Source organism: Maylandia zebra, linkage group LG3, assembly GCF_041146795.1.
Source record: "Maylandia zebra isolate NMK-2024a linkage group LG3, Mzebra_GT3a, whole genome shotgun sequence".
Classification (NCBI taxonomy): Eukaryota; Metazoa; Chordata; class Actinopteri; order Cichliformes; family Cichlidae; genus Maylandia; species Maylandia zebra.
Genome location: NC_135169.1, coordinates 51949922 through 51971710, shown reverse-complemented (window position 1 = coordinate 51971710; position 21789 = coordinate 51949922). Strand labels below are relative to the sequence as shown.

Sequence of the window (21789 nt, the reverse complement as noted above, 5' to 3'; positions counted from 1 at the left end):
CCCTGGTGTGGTGTAAGTGGCCTCAATAGCAACTAAGGCCCTGGTGTGGTGTATGTGGCCTCAGCCAGCAGCCACAGGCCCTGGTGTGGTGTAAGTGGCCTCAGAAGCAAATAAGGCCGTGGTGTGGTGTATGTGGCCTAAGCCAGCAGCCACAGGCCCTGGTGTGGTGTAAGTGGCCTCAATAGCAACTAAGGCCGTGGTGTGGTGTAAGTGGCCTCAGCCAGCAGCCACAGGCCCTGGTGTGGTGTAAGTGGCCTGAGCAAGAGCCACAGGCCCTGGTGTGGTGTAAGTGGCCTCAATAGCAACTAAGGCCCTGGTGTGGTGTATGTGGCCTCAGCCAGCAGCCACAGGCCCTGGTGTGGTGTAAGTGGCCTCAATAGCAACTAAGGCCCTGGTGTGGTGTAGGTGGCCTCAGCCAGCAGCCACAGGCCCTGGTGTGGTGTAAGTGGCCTCAGCCAGCAGCCACAGGCCCTGGTGTGGTGTAAGTGGCCTCAGCCAGAGCCACAGGCCCTGATGTGGTGTAAGTGGCCCCAGCCGGTCACTCAGGCCCTGGTGTGGTGTAGGTGGCATCAGCTAGCAGCACAAGACATTGGAAAACAGCCAAAAGCAATGTCGTTAATGTGCCCTCATTAATGGGCAGCTGCTTTTGGTCTTTTAATACACCCCTTCTCTGGATCAAAAGCGGTTCAATGACATGAAAATCAAAGGCTTACAGCACCAGGTATTCCCAGGCAGTCTCCCATCCAAGTACTAACCAAGCCCAGCCCTGCTTAGCTTCCGAGATCAGACGAGGTCGGGCGTGCTCAGGGTGGTATGGCCGTAAGCTGCTGGCCCCAGCACAATGTCTCAATTTATGGATTCAACTGATTAGGTGGCAAGTACCTGAAGTTACGAAGACAATCCTATAACCATACATGCATGTTTGCATAATACCATAACCCAAAGGCTCAGTTTGGCATTTATCTAACAGCACAGGCCCTGGATTGTTTAAGATGGCCTCTGGAACCAGCACAGGGCCTGGTGTGTTGTACATGGCCACAGCAAGCAGCACAGGGCCAGGTTTGGTGAAGATGGCCTCGGCCAGAAGCACAGGGTCTGGTGTGATATGAGTGGCCTGAGCAAGAGCCACAGGCCCTGGTGTGGTGTAAGTGGCCTCAGCCAGAAGCCACAGGCACTGGTGTGGTGTAAGTGGCCTCAGCCAGCAGCCACAGGCCCTTGTGCGGTGTAAGTGGCCTCAGCCAGCAGCCACAGGCCCTGGTGTGGTGTAAGTGGCCTCAGCCAGAAGCCACAGGCACTGGTGTGGTGTAAGTGCCCTCAGCCAGCAGCCACAGGCCCTGGTGTGGTGTAAGTGACCTCAGCCAGCAGCCACAGGCCCTGGTGTGGTGTAAGTGGCCTCAGCCAGCAGCCACAGGCCCTGGTGTGGTGTAAGTGGACTCAGCCAGTGCCACAGGCCCTGGTGTGGTGTAAGTGGCCTGAGCAAGAGTCACAGACCCTGGTGTGGTGTAATTGGCCTCAATAGCAACTAATGCCCTGGTGTGGTGTAAGTGACCTCAGCCAGCAGCCACAGGCCCTGGTGTGGTGTAAGTGGCCTCAGCCAGCAGCCACAGGCCCTGGTGTGGTGTAAGTGGCCTCAGCCAGCAGCCACAGGCCCTGGTGTGGTGTAAGTGGCCTGAGCAAGAGTCACAGACCTTGGTGTGGTGTAATTGGCCTCAATAGCAACTAATGCCCTGGTGTGGTGTAAGTGACCTCAGCCAGCAGCCACAGGCACTGGTGTGGTGTAACTGCCCTCAGCCAGCAGCCACAGGCCCTGGTGTGGTGTAAGTGGCCTCAGCCAGCAGCCACAGGCCCTGGTGTGGTGTAAGTGGCCTCAGCCAGCAGCCACAGGCCCTGGTGTGGTGTAAGTGGCCTGAGCAAGAGCCACAGGCCCTGGTGTGGTGTAAGTGGCCTCAGCCAGAAGCCACAGGCACTGGTGTGGTGTAAGTGCCCTCAGCCAGCAGCCACAGGCCCTGGTGTGGTGTAAGTGACCTCAGCCAGAGCCACAGGCCCTGGTGTGGTGTAAGTGGCCTCAGCCAGCAGCCACAGGCCCTGGTGTGGTGTAAGTGGCCTCAGCCAGTGCCACAGGCCCTGGTGTGGTCTAAGTGGCCTGAGCAAGAGTCACAGACCCTGGTGTGGTGTAATTGGCCTCAATAGCAACTAATGCCCTGGTGTGGTGTAGGTGGCCTCAGCCAGCAGCCACAGGCCCTGGTGTGGTGTAAGTGGCCTCAGCCAGTGCCACAGGCCCTGGTGTGGTGTAAGTGGCCTGAGCAAGAGCCACAGACCCTGGTGTGGTGTAATTGGCCTCAATAGCAAATAATGCCCTGGTGTGGTGTAAGTGGCCTCAGCCAGCAGCCACAGGCCCTGGTGTGGTGTAAGTGGCCTCAGCCAGCAGCCACAGGCCCTGATGTGGTGTAAGTGGCCCCAGCCGGTCACTCAGGCCCTGGTGTGGTGTAGGTGGCATCAGCTAGCAGCACAAGACATTGGAAAACAGCCAAAAGCAATGTCGTTAATGTGCCCTCATTAATGGGCAGCTGCTTTTGGTCTTTTAATACACCCCTTCTCTGGATCAAAAGCGGTTCAATGACATGAAAATGAAAGGCTTACAGCACCAGGTATTCCCAGGTAGTCTCCCATCCAAGTACTAACCAAGCCCAGCCCTGCTTAGCTTCCGAGATCAGACGAGGTCGGGCGTGCTCAGGGTGGTATGGCCGTAAGCTGCTGGCCCCAGCACAATGTCTCAATTTATGGATTCAACTGATTAGGTGGCAAGTACCTGAAGTTACGAAGACAATCCTTTAACCATACCTGCATGTTTGCATAATACCCTAACCCAAAGGCTCAGTTTAGCATTTATCTAACAGCACAGGCCCTGGATTGTTGAAGATGGCCTCAGGAACCAGCACAGGGCCTGGTGTGTTGTACATGGCCACAGCTAGCAGCACAGGGCCTGGTTTGGTGAAGATGGCCTCAGCCAGAAGCGCAGGGCCTGGTGTGATATGAGTGGCCTGAGCAAGAGCCACAGGCCCTGGTGTGGTGTAAGTGGCCTGAGCAAGAGCCACAGGCCCTGGTGTGGTGTAAGTGCCCTCAGCCAGCAGCCACAGGCACTGGTGTGGTGTAAGTGACCTCAGCCAGCAGCCACAGGCCCTGGTGTGATGTGAGTGGCCTGAGCAAGAGCCACAGGCCCTGGTGTGGTGTAAGTGGCCTCAGCCAGAAGCCACAGGCACTGGTGTGGTGTAAGTGGCCTCAGCCAGCAGCCACAGGCCCTGGTGTGGTGTAAGTGGCCTCAGCCAGCAGCCACAGGCCCTGGTGTGGTGTAAGTGGCCTCAGCCAGCAGCCACAGGCCCTGGTGTGGTGTAAGTGGCCTCAGCCAGAGCCACAGGCCCTGGTGTGGTGTAAGTGGCCTCAGCCAGTGCCACAGGCCCTGGTGTGGTGTAAGTGGCCTGAGCAAGAGCCACAGACCCTGGTGTGGTGTAATTGGCCTCAATAGCAACTAATGCCCTGGTGTGGTGTAGGTGGCCTCAGCCAGCAGCCACAGGCCCTGGTGTGGTGTAAGTGGCCTCAATAGCAACTAATGCCCTGGTGTGGTGTAAGTGGCCTCAGCCAGCAGCCACAGGCCCTGGTGTGGTGTAAGTGGCCTGAGCAAGAGCCACAGACCCTGGTGTGGTGTAATTGGCCTCAATAGCAACTAAGGCCCTGGTGTGGTGTAGGTGGCCTCAGCCAGCAGCCACAGGCCCTGGTGTGGTGTAAGTGGCCTCAGCCAGCAGCCACAGGCCCTGGTGTGGTGTAAGTGGCCTCAGCCAGCAGCCACAGGCCCTGGTGTGGTGTAAGTGGCCTGAGCAAGAGCCACAGACCCTGGTGTGGTGTAGGTGGCATCAGCTAGCAGCACAAGACATTGGAAAAGAGCCAAAAGCAATGTCGTTAATGTGCCCTCATTAATGGGCAGCTGCTTTTGGTCTTTTAATACACCCCTTCTCTGGATCAAAAGCGGTTCAATGACATGAAAATGAAAGGCTTACAGCACCAGGTATTCCAAGGAAGTCTCCCATCCAAGTACTAACCAAGCCCAGCACTGCTTAGCTTCCGAGATCAGACGTGGTCGGGCATGCTCATGGTGGTATGGCCGTAAGCTGCTGGCCACAGCACAATGTCTCAATTTATGGATTCAACTGATTAGGTGGCAAGTACCTGAAGTTACGAAGACAATCCTATAACCATACCTGCATGTTTGCATAATACCCTAACCCAAAGGCTCGGTTTAGCATTTATCCAACAGCACAGGCCCTGGATTGTTGAAGATGGCCTCAGGAACCAGAACAGGGCCTGGTGTGTTGTACATGGCCACAGCTAGCAGCACAGGGCCTGGTTTGGTGAAGATGGCCTCGGCCAGAAGCACAGGGCCTGGTGTGATATGAGTGGCCTGAGCAAGAGCCACAGGCCCTGGTGTGGAGTAAGTGGCCTGAGCAAGAGCCACAGGCCCTGGTGTGGTGTAATTGGCCTCAATAGCAACTAAGGCCCTGGTGTGGTGTAAGTGGCCTCAGAAGCAAATAAGGCCGTGGTGTGGTGTATGTGGCCTCAGCCAGGAGCCACAGGCCCTGGTGTGGTGTAAGTGGCCTCAATAGCAACTAAGGCCCTGGTGTGGTGTAAGTGGCCTCAGCCAGCAGCCACAGGCCTTGGTGTGGTGTAAGTCGCCTCAGCCAGAAGCCACAGGCACTGGTGTGGTGTAAGTGGCCTCAGCCAGCAGCCACAGGCCCTGGTGTGGTGTAAGTGGCCTCAGCCAGCAGCCACAGGCCCTGGTGTGGTGTAAGTGGCCTCAGCCAGCAGCCACAGGCCCTGGTGTGGTGTAAGTGGCCTGAGCAAGAGTCACAGACCCTTGTGTGGTGTAATTGGCCTCAATAGCAACTAATGCACTGGTGTGGTGTAAGTGGCCTCAGCCAGCAGCCACAGGCCCTGGTGTGGTGTAAGTGGCCTCAGCCAGTGCCACAGGCCCTGGTGTGGTGTAAGTGGCCTGAGCAAGAGCCACAGACCCTGGTGTGGTGTAATTGGCCTCAATAGCAACTAATGCCCTGGTGTGGTGTAAGTGGCCTCAGCCAGCAGCCACAGGCCCTGGTGTGGTGTAAGTGGCCTCAGCCAGCAGCCACAGGCCCTGATGTGGTGTAAGTGGCCCCAGCCGGTCACTCAGGCCCTGGTGTGGTGTAGGTGGCATCAGCTAGCAGCACAAGACATTGGAAAACAGCCAAAAGCAATGTCGTTAATGTGCCCTCATTAATGGGCAGCTGCTTTTGGTCTTTTAATACACCCCTTCTCTGGATCAAAAGCGGTTCAATGACATGAAAATGAAAGGCTTACAGCACCAGGTATTCCAAGGAAGTCTCCCATCCAAGTACTAACCAAGCCCAGCCCTGCTTAGCTTCCGAGATCAGACGAGGTCGGGCGTGCTCAGGGTGGTATGGCCGTAAGCTGCTGGCCCCAGCACAATGTCTCAATTTATGGATTCAAGTGATTAGGTGGCAAGTACCTGAAGTTACGAAGACAATCCTATAACCATACCTGCATGTTTGCATAATACCCTAACCCAAAGGCTCAGTTTAGCATTTATCCAACAGCACAGGCCCTGGATTGTTGAAGATGGCCTCAAGAACCAGAACAGGGCCTGGTGTGTTGTACATGGCCACAGCTAGCAGCACAGGGCCTGGTTTGGTGAAGATGGCCTCGGCCAGAAGCACAGGGCCTGGTGTGATATGAGTGGCCTGAGCAAGAGCCACAGGCCCTGGTGTGGAGTAAGTGGCCTGAGCAAGAGCCACAGGCCCTGGTGTGGTGTAAGTGGCCTGAGCAAGAGCAACAGGCCCTGGTGTGGTGTAATTGGCCTCAATAGCAACTAAGGCCCTGGTGTGGTGTATGTGGCCTCAGCCAGCAGCCACAGGCCCTGGTGTGGTGTAAGTGGCCTCAGAAGCAAATAAGGCCGTGGTGTGGTGTATGTGGCCTCAGCCAGCAGCCACAGGCCCTGGTGTGGTGTAAGTGGCCTCAATAGCAACTAAGGCCCTGGTGTGGTGTAAGTGGCCTCAGCCAGCAGCCACAGGCCTTGGTGTGGTGTAAGTGGCCTCATCCAGCAGCCACAGACCCTGGTGTGGTGTAAGTGGCCTCAGCCAGCAGCCACAGGCCCTGGTGTGGTGTAAGTGGCCTCAGCCAGCAGCCACAGGCCCTGGTGTGGTGTAAGTGGCCTCAGCCAGCAGCCACAGGCCCTGGTGTGGTGTAAGTGGCCTGAGCAAGAGTCACAGACCCTTGTGTGGTGTAATTGGCCTCAATAGCAACTAATGCACTGGTGTGGTGTAAGTGGCCTCAGCCAGCAGCCACAGGCCCTGGTGTGGTGTAAGTGGCCTCAGCCAGTGCCACAGGCCCTGGTGTGGTGTAAGTGGCCTGAGCAAGAGTCACAGACCCTGGTGTGGTGTAATTGGCCTCAATAGCAACTAAGGCCCTGGTGTGGTGTAAGTGGCCTCAGCCAGAAGCCACAGGCACTGGTGTGGTGTAAGTGGCCTCAGCCAGCAGCCACAGGCCCTGGTGTGGTGTAAGTGGCCTCAGCCAGCAGCCACAGGCCCTGGTGTGGTGTAAGTGGCCTCAGCCAGAGCCACAGGCCCTGGTGTGGTGTAAGTGGCCTCAGCCAGTGCCACAGGCCCTGGTGTGGTGTAAGTGGCCTCAATAGCAACTAATGCCCTGGTGTGGTGTAGGTGGCCTCAGCCAGCAGCCACAGGCCCTGGTGTGGTGTAAGTGGCCTCAATAGCAACTAATGCCCTGGTGTGGTGTAAGTGGCCTCAGCCAGCAGCCACAGGCCCTGGTGTGGGGTAAGTGGCCTGAGCAAGAGCCACAGACCCTGGTGTGGTGTAATTGGCCTCAATAGCAACTAAGGCCCTGGTGTGGTGTAAGTGGCCTCAGCCAGTGCCACAGGCCCTGGTGTGGTGTAAGTGGCCTCAGCCAGCAGCCACAGGCCCTGGTGTGGTGTAAGTGGCCTCAATAGCAACTAAGGCCCTGGTGTGGTGTAAGTGGCCTCAGCCAGAGCCACAGGCCCTGGTGTGGTGTAAGTGGCCTCAGCCAGTGCCACAGGCCCTGGTGTGGTGTAAGTGGCCTGAGCAAGAGCCACAGACCCTGGTGTGGTGTAATTGGCCTCAATAGCAACTAATGCCCTGGTGTGGTGTAGGTGGCCTCAGCCAGCAGCCACAGGCCCTGGTGTGGTGTAAGTGGCCTCAGCCAGCAGCCACAGGCCCTGGTGTGGTGTAAGTGGCCTGAGCAAGAGCCACAGACCATGGTGTGGTGTAATTGGCCTCAATAGCAACTAAGGCCCTGGTGTGGTGTAAGTGGCCTCAATAGCAACTAAGGCCCTGGTGTGGTGTATGTGGCCTCAGCCAGCAGCCACAGGCCCTGGTGTGGTGTAAGTGGCCTCAGAAGCAAATAAGGCCGTGGTGTGGTGTATGTGGCCTCAGCCAGCAGCCACAGGCCCTGGTGTGGTGTAAGTGGCCTCAATAGCAACTAAGGCCGTGGTGTGGTGTAAGTGGCCTCAGCCAGCAGCCACAGGCCCTGGTGTGGTGTAAGTGGCCTCAGCCAGCAGCCACAGGCCCTGGTGTGGTGTAAGTGGCCTGAGCAAGAGCCACAGGCCCTGGTGTGGTGTAATTGGCCTCAATAGCAACTAAGGCCCTGGTGTGGTGTATGTGGCCTCAGCCAGCAGCCACAGGCCCTGGTGTGGTGTAAGTGGCCTCAATAGCAACTAAGGCCCTGGTGTGGTGTAGGTGGCCTCAGCCAGCAGCCACAGGCCCTGGTGTGGTGTAAGTGGCCTCAGCCAGCAGCCACAGGCCCTGGTGTGGTGTAAGTGGCCTCAGCCAGAGCCACAGGCCCTGATGTGGTGTAAGTGGCCCCAGCCGGTCACTCAGGCCCTGGTGTGGTGTAGGTGGCATCAGCTAGCAGCACAAGACATTGGAAAACAGCCAAAAGCAATGTCGTTAATGTGCCCTCATTAATGGGCAGCTGCTTTTGGTCTTTTAATACACCCCTTCTCTGGATCAAAAGCGGTTCAATGACATGAAAATGAAAGGCTTACAGCACCAGGTATTCCCAGGCAGTCTCCCATCCAAGTACTAACCAAGCCCAGCCCTGCTTAGCTTCCGAGATCAGACGAGGTCAGGCGTGCTCAGGGTGGTATGGCCGTAAGCTGCTGGCGCCAGCACAATGTCTCAATTTATGGATTCAACTGATTAGGTGGCAAGTACCTGAAGTTACGAAGACAATCCTATAACCATACATGCATGTTTGCATAATACCATAACCCAAAGGCTCAGTTTGGCATTTATCTAACAGCACAGGCCCTGGATTGTTGAAGATGGCCTCTGGAACCAGCACAGGGCCTGGTGTGTTGTACATGGCCACAGCAAGCAGCACAGGGCCAGGTTTGGTGAAGATGGCCTCGGCCAGAAGCACAGGGTCTGGTGTGATATGAGTGGCCTGAGCAAGAGCCACAGGCCCTGGTGTGGTGTAGGTGGCCTCAGCCAGCAGCCACAGGCCCTTGTGCGGTGTAAGTGGCCTCAGCCAGCAGCCACAGGCCCTGGTGTGGTGTAAGTGGCCTCAGCCAGAAGCCACAGGCACTGGTGTGGTGTAAGTGCCCTCAGCCAGCAGCCACAGGCCCTGGTGTGGTGTAAGTGACCTCAGCCAGCAGCCACAGGCCCTGGTGTGGTGTAAGTGGACTCAGCCAGCAGCCACAGGCCCTGGTGTGGTGTAAGTGGACTCAGCCAGTGCCACAGGCCCTGGTGTGGTGTAAGTGGCCTGAGCAAGAGTCACAGACCCTGGTGTGGTGTAATTGGCCTCAATAGCAACTAATGCCCTGGTGTGGTGTAAGTGACCTCAGCCAGCAGCCACAGGCCCTGGTGTGGTGTAAGTGGCCTCAGCCAGCAGCCACAGGCCCTGGTGTGGTGTAAGTGGCCTCAGCCAGCAGCCACAGGCCCTGGTGTGGTGTAAGTGGCCTGAGCAAGAGTCACAGACCCTGGTGTGGTGTAATTGGCCTCAATAGCAACTAATGCCCTGGTGTGGTGTAAGTGACCTCAGCCAGCAGCCACAGGCACTGGTGTGGTGTAAGTGCCCTCAGCCAGCAGCCACAGGCCCTGGTGTGGTGTAAGTGGCCTCAGCCAGCAGCCACAGGCCCTGGTGTGGTGTAAGTGGCCTCAGCCAGCAGCCACAGGCCCTGGTGTGGTGTAAGTGGCCTGAGCAAGAGCCACAGGCCCTGGTGTGGTGTAAGTGGCCTCAGCCAGAAGCCACAGGCACTGGTGTGTTGTAAGTGCCCTCAGCCAGCAGCCACAGGCCCTGGTGTGGTGTAAGTGACCTCAGCCAGAGCCACAGGCCCTGGTGTGGTGTAAGTGGCCTCAGCCAGCAGCCACAGGCCCTGGTGTGGTGTAAGTGGCCTCAGCCAGTGCCACAGGCCCTGGTGTGGTCTAAGTGGCCTGAGCAAGAGTCACAGACCCTGGTGTGGTGTAATTGGCCTCAATAGCAACTAATGCCCTGGTGTGGTGTAGGTGGCCTCAGCCAGCAGCCACAGGCCCTGGTGTGGTGTAAGTGGCCTCAGCCAGTGCCACAGGCCCTGGTGTGGTGTAAGTGGCCTGAGCAAGAGCCACAGACCCTGGTGTGGTGTAATTGGCCTCAATAGCAACTAATGCCCTGGTGTGGTGTAAGTGGCCTCAGCCAGCAGCCACAGGCCCTGGTGTGGTGTAAGTGGCCTCAGCCAGCAGCCACAGGCCCTGATGTGGTGTAAGTGGCCCCAGCCGGTCACTCAGGCCCTGGTGTGGTGTAGGTGGCATCAGCTAGCAGCACAAGACATTGGAAAAGAGCCAAAAGCAATGTCGTTAATGTGCCCTCATTAATGGGCAGCTGCTTTTGGTCTTTTAATACACCCCTTCTCTGGATCAAAAGCGGTTCAATGACATGAAAATGAAAGGCTTACAGCACCAGGTATTCCCAGGTAGTCTCCCATCCAAGTACTAACCAAGCCCAGCCCTGCTTAGCTTCCGAGATCAGACGAGGTCGGGCGTGCTCAGGGTGGTATGGCCGTAAGCTGCTGGCCCCAGCACAATTCCTCAATTTATGGATTCAACTGATTAGGTGGCAAGTACCTGAAGTTACGAAGACAATCCTTTAACCATACCTGCATGTTTGCATAATACCCTAACCCAAAGGCTCAGTTTAGCATTTATCTAACAGCACAGGCCCTGGATTGTTGAAGATGGCCTCAGGAACCAGCACAGGGCCTGGTGTGTTGTACATGGCCACAGCTAGCAGCACAGGGCTTGGTTTGGTGAAGATGGCCTCGGCCAGAAGCGCAGGGCATGGTGTGATGTGAGTGGCCTGAGCAAGAGCCACAGGCCCTGGTGTGGTGTAAGTGGCCTCAGCCAGAAGCCACAGGCACTGGTGTGGTGTAAGTGGCCTCAGCCAGCAGCCACAGGCCCTGGTGTGGTGTAAGTGGCCTCAGCCAGCAGCCACAGGCCCTGGTGTGGTGTAAGTGGCCTCAGCCAGTAGCCACAGGCCCTGGTGTGGTGTAAGTGGCCTCAGCCAGAGCCACAGGTCCTGGTGTGGTGTAAGTGGCCTCAGCCAGTGCCACAGGCCCTGGTGTGGTGTAAGTGGCCTGAGCAAGAGCCACAGACCCTGGTGTGGTGTAATTGGCCTCAATAGCAACTAATGCCCTGGTGTGGTGTAGGTGGCCTCAGCCAGCAGCCACAGGCCCTGGTGTGGTGTAAGTGGCCTCAATAGCAACTAATGCCCTGGTGTGGTGTAAGTGGCCTCATCCAGCAGCCACAGGCCCTGGTGTGGTGTAAGTGGCCTGAGCAAGAGCCACAGGCCCTGGTGTTGTGTAATTGGCCTCAATAGCAACTAAGGCCCTGGTGTGGTGTAGGTGGCCTCAGCCAGCAGCCACAGGCCCTGGTGTGGTGTAAGTGGCCTCAGCCAGCAGCCACAGGCCCTGATGTGGTGTAAGTGGCCCCAGCCGGTCACTCAGGCCCTGGTGTGGTGTAGGTGGCATCAGCTAGCAGCACAAGACATTGGAAAACAGCCAAAAGCAATGTCGTTAATGTGCCCTCATTAATGGGCAGCTGCTTTTGGTCTTTTAATACACCCCTTCTCTGGATCAAAAGCGGTTCAATGACATGAAAATGAAAGGCTTACAGCACCAGGTATTGCCAGGCAGTCTCCCATCCAAGTACTAACCAAGCCCAGCCCTGCTTAGCTTCCGAGATCAGACGAGGTCGGGCGTGCTCAGGGTGGTATGGCCGTAAGCTGCTGGCCCCAGCACAATGTCTCAATTTATGGATTCAACTGATTAGGTGGCAAGTACCTGAAGTTACGAAGACAATCCTTTAACCATACCTGCATGTTTGCATAATACCCTAACCCAAAGGCTCAGTTTAGCATTTATCTAACAGCACAGGCCCTGGATTGTTGAAGATGGCCTCAGGAACCAGCACAGGGCCTGGTGTGTTGTACATGGCCACAGCTAGCAGCACAGGGCCTGGTTTGGTGAAGATGGCCTCGGCCAGAAGCGCAGGGCCTGGTGTGATGTGAGTGGCCTGAGCAAGAGCCACAGGCCCTGGTGTGGTGTAAGTGGCCTCAGCCAGAAGCCACAGGCACTGGTGTGGTGTAAGTGGCCTCAGCCAGCAGCCACAGGCCCTGGTGTGGTGTAAGTGGCCTCAGCCAGCAGCCACAGGCCCTGGTGTGGTGTAAGTGGCCTCAGCCAGCAGCCACAGGCCCTGGTGTGGTGTAAGTGGCCTCAGCCAGAGCCACAGGCCCTGGTGTGGTGTAAGTGGCCTCAGCCAGTGCCACAGGCCCTGGTGTGGTGTAAGTGGCCTCAATAGCAACTAATGCCCTGGTGTGGTGTAGGTGGCCTCAGCCAGCAGCCACAGGCCCTGGTGTGGTGTAAGTGGCCTCAGCCAGTGCCACAGGCCCTGGTGTGGTGTAAGTGGCCTGAGCAAGAGCCACAGACCCTGGTGTGGTGTAATTGGCCTCAATAGCAACTAATGCCCTGGTGTGGTGTAAGTGGCCTCAGCCAGCAGCCACAGGCCCTGGTGTGGTGTAAGTGGCCTCAGCCAGCAGCCACAGGCCCTGATGTGGTGTAAGTGGCCCCAGCCGGTCACTCAGGCCCTGGTGTGGTGTAGGTGGCATCAGCTAGCAGCACAAGACATTGGAAAAGAGCCAAAAGCAATGTCGTTAATGTGCCCTCATTAATGGGCAGCTGCTTTTGGTCTTTTAATACACCCCTTCTCTGGATCAAAAGCGGTTCAATGACATGAAAATGAAAGGCTTACAGCACCAGGTATTCCCAGGTAGTCTCCCATCCAAGTACTAACCAAGCCCAGCCCTGCTTAGCTTCCGAGATCAGACGAGGTCGGGCGTGCTCAGGGTGGTATGGCCGTAAGCTGCTGGCCCCAGCACAATTCCTCAATTTATGGATTCAACTGATTAGGTGGCAAGTACCTGAAGTTACGAAGACAATCCTTTAACCATACCTGCATGTTTGCATAATACCCTAACCCAAAGGCTCAGTTTAGCATTTATCTAACAGCACAGGCCCTGGATTGTTGAAGATGGCCTCAGGAACCAGCACAGGGCCTGGTGTGTTGTACATGGCCACAGCTAGCAGCACAGGGCTTGGTTTGGTGAAGATGGCCTCGGCCAGAAGCGCAGGGCATGGTGTGATGTGAGTGGCCTGAGCAAGAGCCACAGGCCCTGGTGTGGTGTAAGTGGCCTCAGCCAGAAGCCACAGGCACTGGTGTGGTGTAAGTGGCCTCAGCCAGCAGCCACAGGCCCTGGTGTGGTGTAAGTGGCCTCAGCCAGCAGCCACAGGCCCTGGTGTGGTGTAAGTGGCCTCAGCCAGTAGCCACAGGCCCTGGTGTGGTGTAAGTGGCCTCAGCCAGAGCCACAGGTCCTGGTGTGGTGTAAGTGGCCTCAGCCAGTGCCACAGGCCCTGGTGTGGTGTAAGTGGCCTGAGCAAGAGCCACAGACCCTGGTGTGGTGTAATTGGCCTCAATAGCAACTAATGCCCTGGTGTGGTGTAGGTGGCCTCAGCCAGCAGCCACAGGCCCTGGTGTGGTGTAAGTGGCCTCAATAGCAACTAATGCCCTGGTGTGGTGTAAGTGGCCTCATCCAGCAGCCACAGGCCCTGGTGTGGTGTAAGTGGCCTGAGCAAGAGCCACAGGCCCTGGTGTTGTGTAATTGGCCTCAATAGCAACTAATGCCCTGGTGTGGTGTAGGTGGCCTCAGCCAGCAGCCACAGGCCCTGGTGTGGTGTAAGTGGCCTCAGCCAGCAGCCACAGGCCCTGATGTGGTGTAAGTGGCCCCAGCCGGTCACTCAGGCCCTGGTGTGGTGTAGGTGGCATCAGCTAGCAGCACAAGACATTGGAAAACAGCCAAAAGCAATGTCGTTAATGTGCCCTCATTAATGGGCAGCTGCTTTTGGTCTTTTAATACACCCCTTCTCTGGATCAAAAGCGGTTCAATGACATGAAAATGAAAGGCTTACAGCACCAGGTATTGCCAGGCAGTCTCCCATCCAAGTACTAACCAAGCCCAGCCCTGCTTAGCTTCCGAGATCAGACGAGGTCGGGCGTGCTCAGGGTGGTATGGCCGTAAGCTGCTGGCCCCAGCACAATGTCTCAATTTATGGATTCAACTGATTAGGTGGCAAGTACCTGAAGTTACGAAGACAATCCTTTAACCATACCTGCATGTTTGCATAATACCCTAACCCAAAGGCTCAGTTTAGCATTTATCTAACAGCACAGGCCCTGGATTGTTGAAGATGGCCTCAGGAACCAGCACAGGGCCTGGTGTGTTGTACATGGCCACAGCTAGCAGCACAGGGCCTGGTTTGGTGAAGATGGCCTCGGCCAGAAGCGCAGGGCCTGGTGTGATGTGAGTGGCCTGAGCAAGAGCCACAGGCCCTGGTGTGGTGTAAGTGGCCTCAGCCAGAAGCCACAGGCACTGGTGTGGTGTAAGTGGCCTCAGCCAGCAGCCACAGGCCCTGGTGTGGTGTAAGTGGCCTCAGCCAGCAGCCACAGGCCCTGGTGTGGTGTAAGTGGCCTCAGCCAGCAGCCACAGGCCCTGGTGTGGTGTAAGTGGCCTCAGCCAGAGCCACAGGCCCTGGTGTGGTGTAAGTGGCCTCAGCCAGTGCCACAGGCCCTGGTGTGGTGTAAGTGGCCTAAATAGCAACTAATGCCCTGGTGTGGTGTAGGTGGCCTCAGCCAGCAGCCACAGGCGCTGGTGTGGTGTAAGTGGCCTCAATAGCAACTAATGCCCTGGTGTGGTGTAAGTGGCCTCAGCCAGCAGCCACAGGCCCTGGTGTGGTGAAAGTGGCCTGAGCAAGAGCCACAGACCCTGGTGTGGTGTAATTGGCCTCAATAGCAACTAAGGCCCTGGTGTGGTGTAGGTGGCCTCAGCCAGCAGCCACAGGCCCTGGTGTGGTGTAAGTGGCCTCAGCCAGCAGCCAAAGGCCCTGATGTGGTGTAAGTGGCCCCAGCCGGTCACTCAGGCCCTGGTGTGGTGTAGGTGGCATCAGCTAGCAGCACAAGACATTGGAAAACAGCCAAAAGCAATGTCGTTAATGTGCCCTCATTAATGGGCAGCTGCTTTTGGTCTTTTAATACACCCCTTCTCTGGATCAAAAGCGGTTCAATGACATGAAAATGAAAGGCTTACAGCACCAGGTATTCCAAGGAAGTCTCCCATCCAAGTACTAACCAAGCCCAGCCCTGCTTAGCTTCCGAGATCAGACGAGGTCAGGCGTGCTCAGGGTGGTATGGCCGTAAGCTGCTGGCTCCAGCACAATGTCTCAATTTATGGATTCAAGTAATTAGGTGGCAAGTACCTGAAGTTACGAAGACAATCCTATAACCATACCTGCATGTTTGCATAATACCCTAACCCAAAGGCTCAGTTTAGCATTTATCCAAAAGCACAGGCCCTGGATTGTTGAAGATGGCCTCAGGAACCAGAACAGGGCCTGGTGTGTTGTACATGGCCACAGCTAGCAGCACAGGGCCTGGTTTGGTGAAGATGGCCTCGGCCAGAAGCACAGGCCCTGGTGTGATATGAGTGGCCTGAGCAAGAGCCACAGGCCCTGGTGTGGTGTAATTGGCCTCAATAGCAACTAAGGCCCTGGTGTGGTGTAAGTGGCCTCAGCCAGAGCCACAGGCCCTGGTGTGGTGTAAGTGGCCTCAGCCAGAGCCACAGGCCATGGTGTGGTGTAAGTGGCCTCAATAGCAACTAAGGCCCTGGTGTGGTGTAAGTGGCCTCAGCCAGAGCCACAGGCCCTGGTGTGGTGTAAGTGGCCTGAGCAAGAGCCACAGACCCTGGTGTGGTGTAATTGGCCTCAATAGCAACTAATGCCCTGGTGTGGTGTAAGTGGCCTCAGCCAGCAGCCACAGGCCCTGGTGTGGTGTAAGTGGCCTGAGCAAGAGCCACAGACCCTGGTGTGGTGTAATTGGCCTCAATAGCAACTAAGGCCCTGGTGTGGTGTAGGTGGCCTCAGCCAGCAGCCACAGGCCCTGGTGTGGTGTAAGTGGCCTCAGCCAGCAGCCACAGGCCCTGGTGTGGTGTAAGTGGCCTCAGAAGCAAATAAGGCCGTGGTGTGGTGTATGTGGCCTCAGCCAGCAGCCACAGGCCCTGGTGTGGTGTAAGTGGCCTCAATAGCAACTAAGGCCCTGGTGTGGTGTAAGTGGCCTCAGCCAGCAGCCACAGGCCTTGGTGTGGTGTAAGTCGCCTCATCCAGCAGCCACAGGCCCTGGTGTGGTGTAAGTGGCCTCAGCCAGAGCCACAGGCCCTGGTGTGGTGTAATTGGCCTCAATAGCAACTAATGCCCTGGTGTGGTGTAAGTGGCCTCAGCCAGCAGCCACAGGCCCTGGTGTGGTGTAAGTGGCCTCAGCCAGCAGCCACAGGCCCTGATGTGGTGTAAGTGGCCGCAGCCGGTCACTCAGGCCCTGGTGTGGTGTAGGTGGCCTCAGCCAGCAGCCACAGGCCTTGGTGTGGTGTAAGTCGCCTCATCCAGCAGCCACAGGCCCTGGTGTGGTGTAAGTGGCCTCAGCCAGAGCCACAGGCCCTGATGTGGTGTAAGTGGCCCCAGCCGGTCACTCAGGCCCTGGTGTGGTGTAGGTGGCATCAGCTAGCAGCACAAGACATTGGAAAACAGCCAAAAGCAGTGTCGTTAATGTGCCCTCATTAATGGGCAGCTGCTTTTGGTCTTTTAATACACCCCTTCTCTGGATCAAAAGCAGTTCAATGACATGAAAATGAAAGGCTTACAGCACCAGGTATTCCCAGGCAGTCTCCCATCCAAGTACTAACCAAGTCCAGCCCTGCTTAGCTTCCGAGATCAGACGAGGTCGGGCGTGCTCAGGGTGGTATGGCCGTAAGCTGTTGGCCCCAGCACAATGTCTCAATTTATGGATTCAAGTGATTAGGTGGCAAGTACCTGAAGTTACGAAGACAATCCTATAACCATAACTGCATGTTTGCATAATACCCTAACCCAAAGGCTCAGTTTGGCATTTATCCAACAGCACAGGCCCTGGATTGTTGAAGATGGCCTCTGGAACCAGCACAGGGCCTGGTGTGTTGTACATGGCCACAGCTAGCAGCACAGGGCAGGGTTGGGTGAAGATGGCCTCGGCCAGAAGCACAGGGTCTGGTGTGATATGAGTGGCCTGAGCCAGAGCCACAGGCCCTGGTGTGGTGTAAGTGGCCTCAGCCAGCAGCCACAGGCCCTGGTGTGGTGTAAGTGGCCTCAGCCAGCAGCCACAGGCCCTGGTGTGGTGTAAGTGGCCTCAGCCAGTGCCACAGGCCCTGGTGTGGTGTAATTGGCCTCAATAGCAACTAAGGCCCTGGTGTGGTGTATGTGGCCTCAGCCAGCAGCCACAGGCCCTGGTGTGGTGTACATGGCCACAGCCAGCAGCCACAGGCCCTGGTGTGGTGTAAGTGGCCTCAATAGCAACTAAGGCCCTGGTGTGGTGTAAGTGGCCTCAGCCAGCAGCCACAGGCCCTGGTGTGGGGTAAGTGGCCTGAGCAAGAGCCACAGACCCTGGTGTGGTGTAATTGGCCTCAATAGCAACTAAGGCCCTGGTGTGGTGTAAGTGGCCTGAGCAAGAGTCACAGACCCTGGTGTGGTGTAATTGGCCTCAATAGCAACTAATGCCCTGGTGTGGTGTAAGTGACCTCAGCCAGCAGCCACAGGCCCTGGTGTGGTGTAAGTGGCCTCAGCCAGCAGCCACAGGCCCTGGTGTGGTGTAAGTGGCCTCAGCCAGCAGCCACAGGCCCTGGTGTGGTGTAAGTGGCCTGAGCAAGAGTCACAGACCCTGGTGTGGTGTAATTGGCCTCAATAGCAACTAATGCCCTGGTGTGGTGTAAGTGACCTCAGCCAGCAGCCACAGGCACTGGTGTGGTGTAAGTGCCCTCAGCCAGCAGCCACAGGCCCTGGTGTGGTGTAAGTGGCCTCAGCCAGCAGCCACAGGCCCTGGTGTGGTGTAAGTGGCCTCAGCCAGCAGCCACAGGCCCTGGTGTGGTGTAAGTGGCCTGAGCAAGAGCCACAGACCCTGGTGTGGTGTAATTGGCCTCAATAGCAACTAATGCCCTGGTGTGGTGTAAGTGGCCTCAGCCAGCAGCCACAGGCCCTGGTGTGGTGTAAGTGGCCTCAGCCAGCAGCCACAGGCCCTGATGTGGTGTAAGTGGCCCCAGCCGGTCACTCAGGCCCTGGTGTGGTGTAGGTGGCATCAGCTAGCAGCACAAGACATTGGAAAACAGCCAAAAGCAATGTCGTTAATGTGCCCTCATTAATGGGCAGCTGCTTTTGGTCCTTTAATACACCCCTTCTCTGGATCAAAAGCGGTTCAATGACATGAAAATGAAAGGCTTACAGCACCAGGTATTCCCAGGCAGTCTCCCATCCAAGTACTAACCAAGCCCAGCCCTGCTTAGCTTCCGAGATCAGACGAGGTCGGGCGTGCTCAGGGTGGTATGGCCGTAAGCTGCTGGCCCCAGCACAATGTCTCAATTTATGGATTCAACTGATTAGGTGGCAAGTACCTGAAGTTACGAAGACAATCCTTTAACCATACCTGCATGTTTGCATAATACCCTAACCCAAAGGCTCAGTTTAGCATTTATCTAACAGCACAGGCCCTGGATTGTTGAAGATGGCCTCAGGAACCAGCACAGGGCCTGGTGTGTTGTACATGGCCACAGCTAGCAGCACAGGGCCTGGTTTGGTGAAGATGGCCTCGGCCAGAAGCGCAGGGCCTGGTGTGATGTGAGTGGCCTGAGCAAGAGCCACAGGCCCTGGTGTGGTGTAAGTGGCCTCAGCCAGAAGCCACAGGCACTGGTGTGGTGTAAGTGGCCTCAGCCAGCAGCCACAGGCCCTGGTGTGGTGTAAGTGGCCTCAGCCAGCAGCCACAGGCCCTGGTGTGGTGTAAGTGGCCTCAGCCAGCAGCCACAGGCCCTGGTGTGGTGTAAGTGGCCTCAGCCAGAGCCACAGGCCCTGGTGTGGTGTAAGTGGCCTGAGCCAGTGCCACAGGCCCTGGTGTGGTGTAAGTGGCCTCAATAGCAACTAATGCCCTGGTGTGGTGTAGGTGGCCTCAGCCAGCAGCCACAGGCCCTGGTGTGGTGTAAGTGGCCTCAATAGCAACTAATGCCCTGGTGTGGTGTAAGTGGCCTGAGCAAGAGCCACAGACCCTGGTGTGGTGTAATTGGCCTCAATAGCAACTAAGGCCCTGGTGTGGTGTAGGTGGCCTCAGCCAGCAGCCACAGGCCCTGGTGTGGTGTAAGTGGCCTCAGCCAGCAGCCACAGGCCCTGGTGTGGTGTAAGTGGCCTCAGCCAGCAGCCACAGGCCCTGATGTGGTGTAAGTGGCCCCAGCCGGTCACTCAGGCCCTGGTGTGGTGTAGGTGGCATCAGCTAGCAGCACAAGACATTGGAAAACAGCCAAAAGCAATGTCGTTAATGTGCCCTCATTAATGGGCAGCTGCTTTTGGTCTTTTAATACACCCCTTCTCTGGATCAAAAGCGGTTCAATGACATGAAAATGAAAGGCTTACAGCACCAGGTAGTCTCCCATCCAAGTACTAACCAAGCCCAGCCCTGCTTAGCTTCCGAGATCAGACGAGGTCGGGCGTGCTCAGGGTGGTATGGCCGTAAGCTGCTGGCCCCAGCACAATGTCTCAATTTATGGATTCAACTGATTAGGTGGCAAGTACCTGAAGTTACAAAGACAATCCTATAACCATACCTGCATGTTTGCATAATACCCTAACCCAAAGGCTCAGTTTAGCATTTATCCAACAGCACAGGCCCTGGATTGTTGAAGATGGCCTCAGGAACCAGAACAGGGCCTGGTGTGTTGTACATGGCCACAGCTAGCAGCACAGGGCCTGGTTTGGTGAAGATGGCCTCGGCCAGAAGCACAGGGCCTGGTGTGATATGAGTGGCCTGAGCAAGAGCCACAGGCCCTGGTGTGGTGTAAGTGGCCTGAGCACGAGCCACAGGCCCTGGTGTGGAGTAAGTGGCCTGAGCAAGAGCCACAGGCCCTGGTGTGGTGTAAGTGGCCTGAGCAAGACCACAGGCCCTGGTGTGGTGTAATTGGCCTCAATAGCAACTAAGGCCCTGGTGTGGTGTATGTGGCCTCAGCCAGCAGCCACAGGCCCTGGTGTGGTGTAAGTGGCCTCAGAAGCAAATAAGGCCGTGGTGTGGTGTATGTGACCTCAGCCAGGAGCCACAGGCCCTGGTGTGGTGTAAGTGGCCTCAGCCAGCAGCCACAGGCCCTGGTGTGGTGTAAGTGGCCTCAGCCAGCAGCCACAGGCCCTGGTGTGGTGTAAGTGGCCTCAGCCAGAGCCACAGGCCCTGGTGTAGTGTAAGTGGCCTCAGCCAGTGCCACAGGCCCTGGTGTGGTGTAAGTGGCCTGAGCAAGAGCCACAGACCCTGGTGTGGTGTAATTGGCCTCAATAGCAACTAATGCCCTGGTGTGGTGTAGGTGGCCTCAGCCAGCAGCCACAGGCCCTGGTGTGGTGTAAGTGGCCTCAATAGCAACTAATGCCCTGGTGTGGTGTAAGTGGCCTCATCCAGCAGCCACAGGCCCTGGTGTGGTGTAAGTGGCCTGAGCAAGAGCCACAGGCCCTGGTGTGGTGTAATTGGCCTCAATAGCAACTAAGGCCCTGGTGTGGTGTAGGTGGCCTCAGCCAGCAGCCACAGGCCCTGGTGTGGTGTAAGTGGCCTCAGCCAGCAGCCACAGGCCCTGGTGTGGTGTAAGTGGCCTCAGCCAGCAGCCACAGGCCCTGATGTGGTGTAAGTGGCCCCAGCCGGTTACTCAGGCCCTGGTGTGGTGTAGGTGGCATCAGCTAGCAGCACAAGACATTGGAAAACAGCCAAAAGCAATGTCGTTAATGTGCCCTCATTAATGGGCAGCTGCTTTTGGTCTTTTAGTACACCCCTTCTCTGGATCAAAAGCGGTTCAATGACATGAAAATGAAAGGCTTACAGAACCAGGTAGTCTCCCATCCAAGTACTAACCAAGCCCAGCCCTGCTTAGCTTCCGAGATCAGACGAGGTCGGGCGTGCTCAGGGTGGTATGGCCGTAAGCTGCTGGCCCCAGCACAATGTCTCAATTTATGGATTCAACTGATTAGGTGGCAAGTACCTGAAGTTACAAAGACAATCCTATAACCATACCTGCATGTTTGCATAATACCCTAACCCAAAGGCTCAGTTTAGCATTTATCCAACAGCACAGGCCCTGGATTGTTGAAGATGGCCTCAGGAACCAGAACAGGGCCTGGTGTGTTGTACATGGCCACAGCTAGCAGCACAGGGCCTGGTTTGGTGAAGATGGCCTCGGCCAGAAGCACAGGGCCTGGTGTGATATGAGTGGCCTGAGCAAGAGCCACAGGCCCTGGTGTGGTGTAAGTGGCCTGAGCAAGAGCCACAGGCCCTGGTGTGGAGTAAGTGGCCTGAGCAAGAGCCACAGGCCCTGGTGTGGTGTAAGTGGCCTGAGCAAGACCACAGGCCCTGGTGTGGTGTAATTGGCCTCAATAGCAACTAAGGCCCTGGTGTGGTGTATGTGGCCTCAGCCAGCAGCCACAGGCCCTGGTGTGGTGTAAGTGGCCTCAGAAGCAAATAAGGCCGTGGTGTGGTGTATGTGACCTCAGCCAGGAGCCACAGGCCCTGGTGTGGTGTAAGTGGCCTCAGCCAGCAGCCACAGGCCCTGGTGTGGTGTAAGTGGCCTCAGCCAGCAGCCACAGGCCCTGGTGTGGTGTAAGTGGCCTTAGCCAGAGCCACAGGCCCTGGTGTAGTGTAAGTGGCCTCAGCCAGTGCCACAGGCCCTGGTGTGGTGTAAGTGGCCTGAGCAAGAGCCACAGACCCTGGTGTGGTGTAAGGGGCCTCAATAGCAACTAATGCCCTGGTGTGGTGTAAGTGGCCTCAGCCAGCAGCCACAGGCACTGGTGTGGTGTAAGTGGCCTCAGCCAGCAGCCACAGGCCCTGGTGTGGTGTAAGTGGCCTCAGCCAGCAGCCACAGGCCCTGGTGTGGTGTAAGTGGCCTGAGCCAGCAGCCACAGGCCCTGGTGTGGTGTAAGTGGCCTCAGCCAGAAGCCACAGGCACTGGTGTGGTGTAAGTGCCCTCAGCCAGCAGCCACAGGCCCTGGTGTGGTGTAAGTGACCTCAGCCAGCAGCCACAGGCCCTGGTGTGGTGTAAGTGGCCTCAGCC

General features: G+C 56.8%; 11 non-coding genes and 3 pseudogenes across 11 annotated transcripts; all 14 read right to left on the bottom strand.

Annotated features, from left to right (window-relative positions):
• Positions 1-706: 706 nt before the first annotated feature.
• On the bottom strand, positions 707-825 carry LOC143417729 (5S ribosomal RNA). The gene has a single exon (XR_013097877.1). It is a non-coding gene; the product is annotated as a 5S ribosomal RNA (ribosomal RNA).
• A 1808-nt stretch (positions 826-2633) lies between these two features.
• On the bottom strand, positions 2634-2752 carry LOC143417382 (5S ribosomal RNA). The gene has a single exon (XR_013097603.1). It is a non-coding gene; the product is annotated as a 5S ribosomal RNA (ribosomal RNA).
• Positions 2753-4045: 1293 nt separating this feature from the next.
• On the bottom strand, positions 4046-4164 carry LOC143417557 (5S ribosomal RNA; annotated as a pseudogene).
• A 1211-nt stretch (positions 4165-5375) lies between these two features.
• On the bottom strand, positions 5376-5494 carry LOC143417985 (5S ribosomal RNA). The gene has a single exon (XR_013098133.1). It is a non-coding gene; the product is annotated as a 5S ribosomal RNA (ribosomal RNA).
• Positions 5495-8112: 2618 nt separating this feature from the next.
• LOC143417192 (5S ribosomal RNA) lies at positions 8113-8231 on the bottom strand. The gene has a single exon (XR_013097409.1). It is a non-coding gene; the product is annotated as a 5S ribosomal RNA (ribosomal RNA).
• A 1768-nt stretch (positions 8232-9999) lies between these two features.
• LOC143417371 (5S ribosomal RNA) lies at positions 10000-10118 on the bottom strand. The gene has a single exon (XR_013097592.1). It is a non-coding gene; the product is annotated as a 5S ribosomal RNA (ribosomal RNA).
• Positions 10119-11213: 1095 nt separating this feature from the next.
• Positions 11214-11332, bottom strand: LOC143417452 (5S ribosomal RNA). The gene has a single exon (XR_013097673.1). It is a non-coding gene; the product is annotated as a 5S ribosomal RNA (ribosomal RNA).
• Positions 11333-12349: 1017 nt separating this feature from the next.
• Positions 12350-12468, bottom strand: LOC143417361 (5S ribosomal RNA). Its single transcript, XR_013097582.1, has one exon. It is a non-coding gene; the product is annotated as a 5S ribosomal RNA (ribosomal RNA).
• Positions 12469-13563: 1095 nt separating this feature from the next.
• On the bottom strand, positions 13564-13682 carry LOC143417451 (5S ribosomal RNA). Its single transcript, XR_013097672.1, has one exon. It is a non-coding gene; the product is annotated as a 5S ribosomal RNA (ribosomal RNA).
• Positions 13683-14738: 1056 nt separating this feature from the next.
• Positions 14739-14857, bottom strand: LOC143417357 (5S ribosomal RNA). The gene has a single exon (XR_013097578.1). It is a non-coding gene; the product is annotated as a 5S ribosomal RNA (ribosomal RNA).
• Positions 14858-16340: 1483 nt separating this feature from the next.
• Positions 16341-16459, bottom strand: LOC143417940 (5S ribosomal RNA). Its single transcript, XR_013098088.1, has one exon. It is a non-coding gene; the product is annotated as a 5S ribosomal RNA (ribosomal RNA).
• Positions 16460-17947: 1488 nt separating this feature from the next.
• On the bottom strand, positions 17948-18066 carry LOC143417728 (5S ribosomal RNA). The gene has a single exon (XR_013097876.1). It is a non-coding gene; the product is annotated as a 5S ribosomal RNA (ribosomal RNA).
• Positions 18067-19122: 1056 nt separating this feature from the next.
• Positions 19123-19231, bottom strand: LOC143417586 (5S ribosomal RNA; annotated as a pseudogene).
• A 1327-nt stretch (positions 19232-20558) lies between these two features.
• LOC143417597 (5S ribosomal RNA) lies at positions 20559-20667 on the bottom strand (annotated as a pseudogene).
• Between the last annotated feature and the right edge of the window lie 1122 nt (positions 20668-21789).